Below are 6,754 nucleotides of genomic sequence, written 5' to 3' on the forward strand. Positions count from 1 at the left end.
CAATGAATGCCAACAATGTGGAAAAGTCTTCAGTACTTCTTCTTACCTTCAGATACATGAACGGACACATACTGGAGTGAAGCCCTATGAATGTAAGCAGTGTGGCAAAACCTTTGCTAGATCTTCTCAGCTTCACATACATGAACGAACTCATACTGGAGAGAAGCCCTATGAATGTAAGCTGTGTGGAAAAGCCTTCATTGACTTCTCTAACCTTCACAGACATGAAAGAATGCATACTAGAGAGAAACCTTATGGGAGAGGCTTCACTACTTCAACTTACTTTCAGATGCATGAACAAATCCATACTGGAGAGAAGCCCAATGAAAGTCAACATTATGGAAATACCTTTGATACATCCAGTGAACCTCACATGCATGGAAGAACTCACACAGAAGAGACGACCAATGAATGCCAACCATGTGGGAAAGTCTTCAGTACTTCTTCTTACCTTCAGATACATGAACAGAGACATACTGAAGTGAAGACCTATGAATGTAAGCAGTGTGGCAAAGCCTTCAGTCAGTCTGCTCAACTTCGCTCCCATGAGCAAACTCATACTAGAGTGAAGCCCTATGAATGTAAGTGGTGTGGCAAAGTCTTTGCTAGACCTTCTCAGCTTCACATACATGAACGAACTCATACTGGAGAGAAGCCCTATGAATGTAAACAATGTGGTAGAGCCTTTGCTAGATCTGGTGACCTTCACACACATGGAAGGATGCATACTGGAGAGAAGCCCTATAAATGTCAACAATGTGGAAAAGACTTTCCTTCATGCTCTCAGCTTCACAGACATAAAAGGACACATACTGGAGAGAGGCCCTATGAATGTAAACAGTGTGGGAAAACATTTGCTACATCCTCTAACCTTCACAAACATGAAAGAATGCATACTGGAGAGAAACCCTATGAATGTCAAAGATGTGGTAGAGCCTTTGGTAGATCCTGTGAACTTCACATACATGAAAGAATACATACTGGAGAAAAGCCCTTAGAATGTAAACAATTGGAAAAGTCTACACTACTTTGTCTTCCCTTGTGATAAATGAGCGAACGCATACTGGAGAGAAGCCCTATGAATGTCTACAATGTGGGAAAGCCTTCACTAAATCCTCTTCTCTTCTGATGCATCAATGAACTTATACTGGAGAGAAGTCCTATGAATGTAAACAATATAGTAGAGCCTTTGCTACATCCAATGACCTTCACACACATGAAAGGATGCATACTCGAGAGAAGCCCTATAAATGTCAACAATGTGGAAAAGACTTTGCTGCATACTCTCAGCTTCACAGACATGAAAGGACACATACTGGAGAGAGGCCCTATGAATGTAAACAGTGTGGAAAATCCTTTGTTACATCCTCTCAGCTTCACTTACATGAACAAACCCATAAGGCAGAGAAATTGTACTCTTGAACACAACTGGTAAAGTCTTCTGTTATTACTGTTCCTCTCATCAACATGTTAGAAGTTTATTGGAGAAAAATCCTTTAAATGTGGAATGTGGTGGGTCAATATTTCTTGTCCCCTTCAAACACAAAAAAGGGCTTACTCTGCTGAATATTGTACTGGGGATTGTACTGGAGATTTGGTCTGGTGGCACTCTACCACTGATACACATCCCCATTCCTTTTTGTTTTTTGAGACAGGGACTATTTAAGTTCCTTATGGTCTTCCTAAGGTGCTGAGGTTGGCCTCAGACTTATGATCCTTCAGCCTCAGCCTCCCAAGTCTCTGGGATTAAAGGTGTACACCAGCACATCTGACTGAATAACTGTCTAAATGTGAAAAATATGGTAAACCATTCCATTTCCCCTGTTGCCTTCAAAGCCATTTCACTCACACTCTGAAACAAGCCTTCTAAATTGGGGGGGGGGGGGGGATTTGCTACATTCCATCAGCTTCACGTCCCAGACCTATTTTTCTTCTCTTTTATGAAAATATTCATGGAGAGAAGCCCTGTGAGTGTGAGAAATGTGGAAAATTTTCCCTGTTCCTTCTGGGGACTGGGAAGATTCTTTTGGAAAGATTCATGCCAAAATGAATAAGTCCTATGGGAGTAAGAAATACAAAGGGCTCAGGTGTTCCAGTTTTGTTCAGTTGTATGAAAGGACTCAGACTGTAGAAAATCCTGTGGATAAGCCATGTGGGGCAGTATTCAGATTTCACAGTTTCCTCCAAAGACATGAAAGGATTCACATCAGGGAAACCCTACTGCTCTTTAAACGATGTGGTAACACTTTCAACTTTCCAGGTCTCTTGTTTTTTCATGTCTTTATACATGTAGTTTTTTTTTGTTGTTGTTGTTGTTGATGATGATGATTGTTTGTTTCTGCATTACAATTCTTATTACACATATATACCACAGTTTTCATATCTTTATATATAAAGTATGTTGACACGCAATTTGTGTCTTTATATATTTACTTTGAGAAATGATGTCCATCACATTCCACCATCCTTGCTAATCCCCTGTCCCCTCCGTTTCCCTCCCATCCCTGTCCCCTATTTACAATTCATCTATTTTTCTCTCCACACCACTATGGGTCAGCCTCCTTATATCAGAGAAAACATTCAGCATTTTTTTACGGGGGATTGGCTAATTCACTTAGCATTATCTTCTCCAATGCCATCTATTTACCTAAAAATGCTATGATTTTATTCTCTTTTATTGCTGAGTAAAATTTCATTGTGTATATATGCCACATTTTTTTTTTATTCTTTCATCCACTGAAGGGCATCTAGGCTGGCTCCACAGTTTAGCTATTGTGAATTGCACTGCTATAAACATTGATTTGGCTGTGTCATTGTAGTATGCTGTTTTTAAGCCCTTTAGGTATAGTCCGAGGAGAGGGATAGCTGGGTCAAATGGTGGTTCCATTTGTAGATTTCCAAGGAATGTCCATACTGTCTGTACCAATTTGCAGTCCCATCAGCCGTGTATGAGTGTACCGTTTTCCCCACATCCTACCAACACTTATTGTTGTTTGTCTTCATAATAGCTGCCATTCTGACTGGAGTGAGATGATGCTTTTGATTTGCATTTCTCTGATTGATAGAATTGATGAGCATTTTTTCATATATTTGTTGATTGATTGTATATCTTCTTTTGAGAAGTGTCTCACGGGTCTTTTTTGTGACCACTCATCTGACTTGAGCCATCAGTATGGTATCATCTCCGTCTCTCACCTAGAGATTTTCCCAGATCCTGATCTCTCAATTGTGTCCCAGATTGTAGTCCCCTTTCCTCTCTTATTTATCAGGTTCCAACTGCGGGGCCTCTCAGCCCCAGCTCACTCCGGGTGGGCGGCGCACTGCACTCCTGTCCACCTGAGAGCTGATCTTGTATTGGGAGGCCACTGTGAGGCGTTATCACCGCTGGGGGTGGCTGGAAATCAGGTACCTGCTGAGGTGGCAATTCCATCTGTGAGCCATGTCCCCCATAAAATGGCGAGGAAGGTGATTCAAGATGGAGTCGCTCTGCTTCCAGAACTGGGGTGTCCAGTGAGGTGGGGGAGCTGGCCGATGGCCTTGTGCTGTGGACAGGTAGCAGCCGAGTGAGCTGCATGGGAGCAGCGCAGCCTGGAGGTCTGCAGAGGGGCTGAGGTGCTTCTGCTGAGCCGCTGGAGAGCTGCATGTGGGCTCGAACCCGGGCCCTGGCTCCAGAGGCTGAAGACTCACTGGAGCTCAGGGGCTCTGGTTTCTGTGCGGGTGGTCACAGCGCTGGTGATTTCTGTGAAAACCCATGGCTTAGGGGGCTTCTCCCTCTCTCTGAGATGCGGTGTTCCGTGTAGGCGAGACCTTGTGGAGAAGCAGCCTGCGGACTTCCTTGGCTTCACCAGGGAGCAGCAGAAACAGCACCTCCTCTAGCCCCACCTTCCACCTCCAGGCCTCCGAACAGTGGGAAGGATCGCCCTGGAGGAAAGCGCCAGAGAAGAAATGTGGTGAGATTTCAGTTGATTCAGATTCACTTAGACTTGTTCAGACCTGAGGAAATTTTTTTTGAATTATTATTATTATTGTTGTTGTTGTTGTTGTTGTTATTATTATTATTATTATTATTATTATTTTTACTACTACTTAACCTAAAGGTGCTTAACCACCAAGCCACATCCCAATCCTTTTTATTTTATTTTTTTTTCAATTTTGAGACATGGTCTCACTAGTCATGGTGCTAAGTTGCTGAGGCTGGCTTTGAACCCGTGATCCCGCTGCCTCAGCCTCATATGGTTCTGCCCTGTCCTCAGCCAGCAACCTCTTTTTTGAGAAAACCACTGTCACTGAGGGGAAAGTGTGTGTGCCTTCATTCCTCCTGTGTCTCTTCAGAGGTCATAAAAATGCAGCCTGGAGTGCATGTAGGGATTGTTTCAGCATGAAGATGTGAAAGTAGCATGTTTTTCTGGGTTGAATCTCTCTTATTGTTAGGTTCAATTTTTCTGTATTTTTAGTTTTCTGCATCTGTAGTCAACTCACATATTATGACATAATCTTATATATACTGTGCATGTATGTGTGTGTGAAAAAGTTAGTTGTGTTTACTTTCAGTCACAACATTTTAATTCTTTTTTACAGTTTTTATCTCTCTCCTTCCATTATGTACATTTTCTCTTATATTGTCCCTTTTTTTTTTTCCACTAAAGGCTTTATCAAATAAATAGTATTTTAAAACTCTGGTCTCATAATTTGAAAACTTTTTCCATATGTAATTCTGATATTTTCTGTGTCCTCAAATATCGTATGACTTTTACATATGTTGTGATAAAATAAAAATTGAGAGAGGTTTTAGAGAAATAATTACCAGGGTCAGAGAATGGAGAAGGGAAAAGGAACATTACCATCATTATATCTGGAGTCTTTAAGCACTGAGCCCCATCCCTAGTCTTGTTAATTTTTTTGTTTGTTTGTTTGTTTGTTTCATAGAGGATCTTGCTAAGTTCTTCTTAAGGGCCTCCATTTCTTGCTGAGGCTGGGTTGAAGCTTGTGATCCTCCTGTTATGGCCACTGGGATCACAGACATATGATACCATGCTCAGCTCCTGGGTGTTTCCTGATTCCCTGATGTAAATCAGAATGTGCCTTGTTTGTGTGGAGTTTCAGGTGTCACCATTCAGATGGAGGAATTACTTCTTCATGTGTTTCTTATTCAAACTCTAAGATTCTAAGATAATGCTGATCATCATAAGAACATTAATTCACACCTTCCAAATTATTATTAGTTCAGTTGAACTAAACTGGAGTCGGCTTGGAAAAAAATGTATATTAGATAATTTATGTTGAAAACAGGGGGGGAAGAACTAGTTCAATATTTAAGGAAACCAATTATTCATTTTTATTAAGAACTCATGATATAATGAACTTTAATTAATTTCCCTTCCATGCACCAGGCACCAGAAAAGCACCTTAGCAGGGTCACAGAGACTATCAAAAATGGCCTGGCCCTCACATGAGTGTTCTCTAGAGCACCAAGTGACATTAAAAATGGGGTGAGTTGTGGCACCCACACATGCACACTCACACGCTTGTGCACGTGCACACACATATACAAGATCAAGTCACCCTTTTCTGTACATACCCTCTGGGACCACCACTCTATCACTCATGTTTGTTCTAAGTCTCATGTGTTGTACGTAGGCACATTAAAGGGCATTATAAAAGTTGTAATTTGTATGTATTGTCTGGAGAAGCTCCTTCTCAAAATATACTTTGCCCTGTACTTAATTGAGTTTCTTTCTATTTCTTCTCTTTCCCTGGTGCCAGGGACCCAATCTTGCCTTGTGCCTGCTAGACAGGTGCTTTAGCACTGAGCACTCCTCTAGTTCAGGAGGTGAGTTTGCTGCTGCTGTATGCGTGGAATCCACTACTGTCCATATCAACAGATGCAGCTGTGCCAGTGTTGAGAGCCACAGCCGAAGGGGCCCCAGCAAAGTTCCAGCTGCCAGAAAACTTCCAGACTGCCGGCTGATGATTGGCTCACAGCGGCCCCAGCAACATCTAGCTGATTGGCTCCTCTGCGGTGATGCTCATTGGAGATGCTCATTGAGCTGTTTCCCTGCCCTTTCAGACTAGCAGCTGATGATTGGCTCACAGCGGCCCCAGCAACATCTAGCAACATCTAGCTGATTGGCTCCTCTGTGGTGATGCTCATTGGGCTGTTTCCCTGCCCTTTCAGACCACGGAGCTGCTCATTGGGGGACTTTTTTGGCTCCACCCATGCGACCCAGCCAATCGACCTCAAGAGCAGGAGGATTGTGGGAGGTGAAGAGGCTGGTGGGAGTGAGAGTGGCTGGTGGGAAGCTGGTGGTGGCACTTGGGCTCTGAGGGTTTTTTCAGAGGAGCTGTTTTGTTTGGCGTGTGTGGTTCTAAAAATAAAGTTAGTTTCTTTTGACAAATGGCTCCTGAATTGTGCCCTGCTAGACTGCGGCATTTGGTGGCTCGCAGGGAGAGTGACAGGGTAAGTAAACTGCTCGCCCCTGAGGGCAGGGCGAGAAGATGGGTAGCCATTTTAAGATTCTTCTTTTGTTTTGCTTCACTTTTGTTTTAAGTTGCCTGTCCCTGGAGATGTGTAAGATGGAAGAAAAATCACTCACATCTGAGGAACAGATAGGGAGAAAGGATGGATGGACATTTCAGGAGGATAGAAAGGCTATTATAATGATTTTCTGTTGTTCCACTTTTGTTTCATTCTGGTTCAGTTTTTTTTGGAGTTATCTTCTTGGGTTGTATTATAGTAGAAAAATTCAAGTAAAAG

The sequence above is a fragment of the Callospermophilus lateralis genome (genome assembly GCF_048772815.1).
Source record: "Callospermophilus lateralis isolate mCalLat2 chromosome Y unlocalized genomic scaffold, mCalLat2.hap1 SUPER_Y_unloc_1, whole genome shotgun sequence".
In the NCBI taxonomy this organism is placed as follows: Eukaryota; Metazoa; Chordata; class Mammalia; order Rodentia; family Sciuridae; genus Callospermophilus; species Callospermophilus lateralis.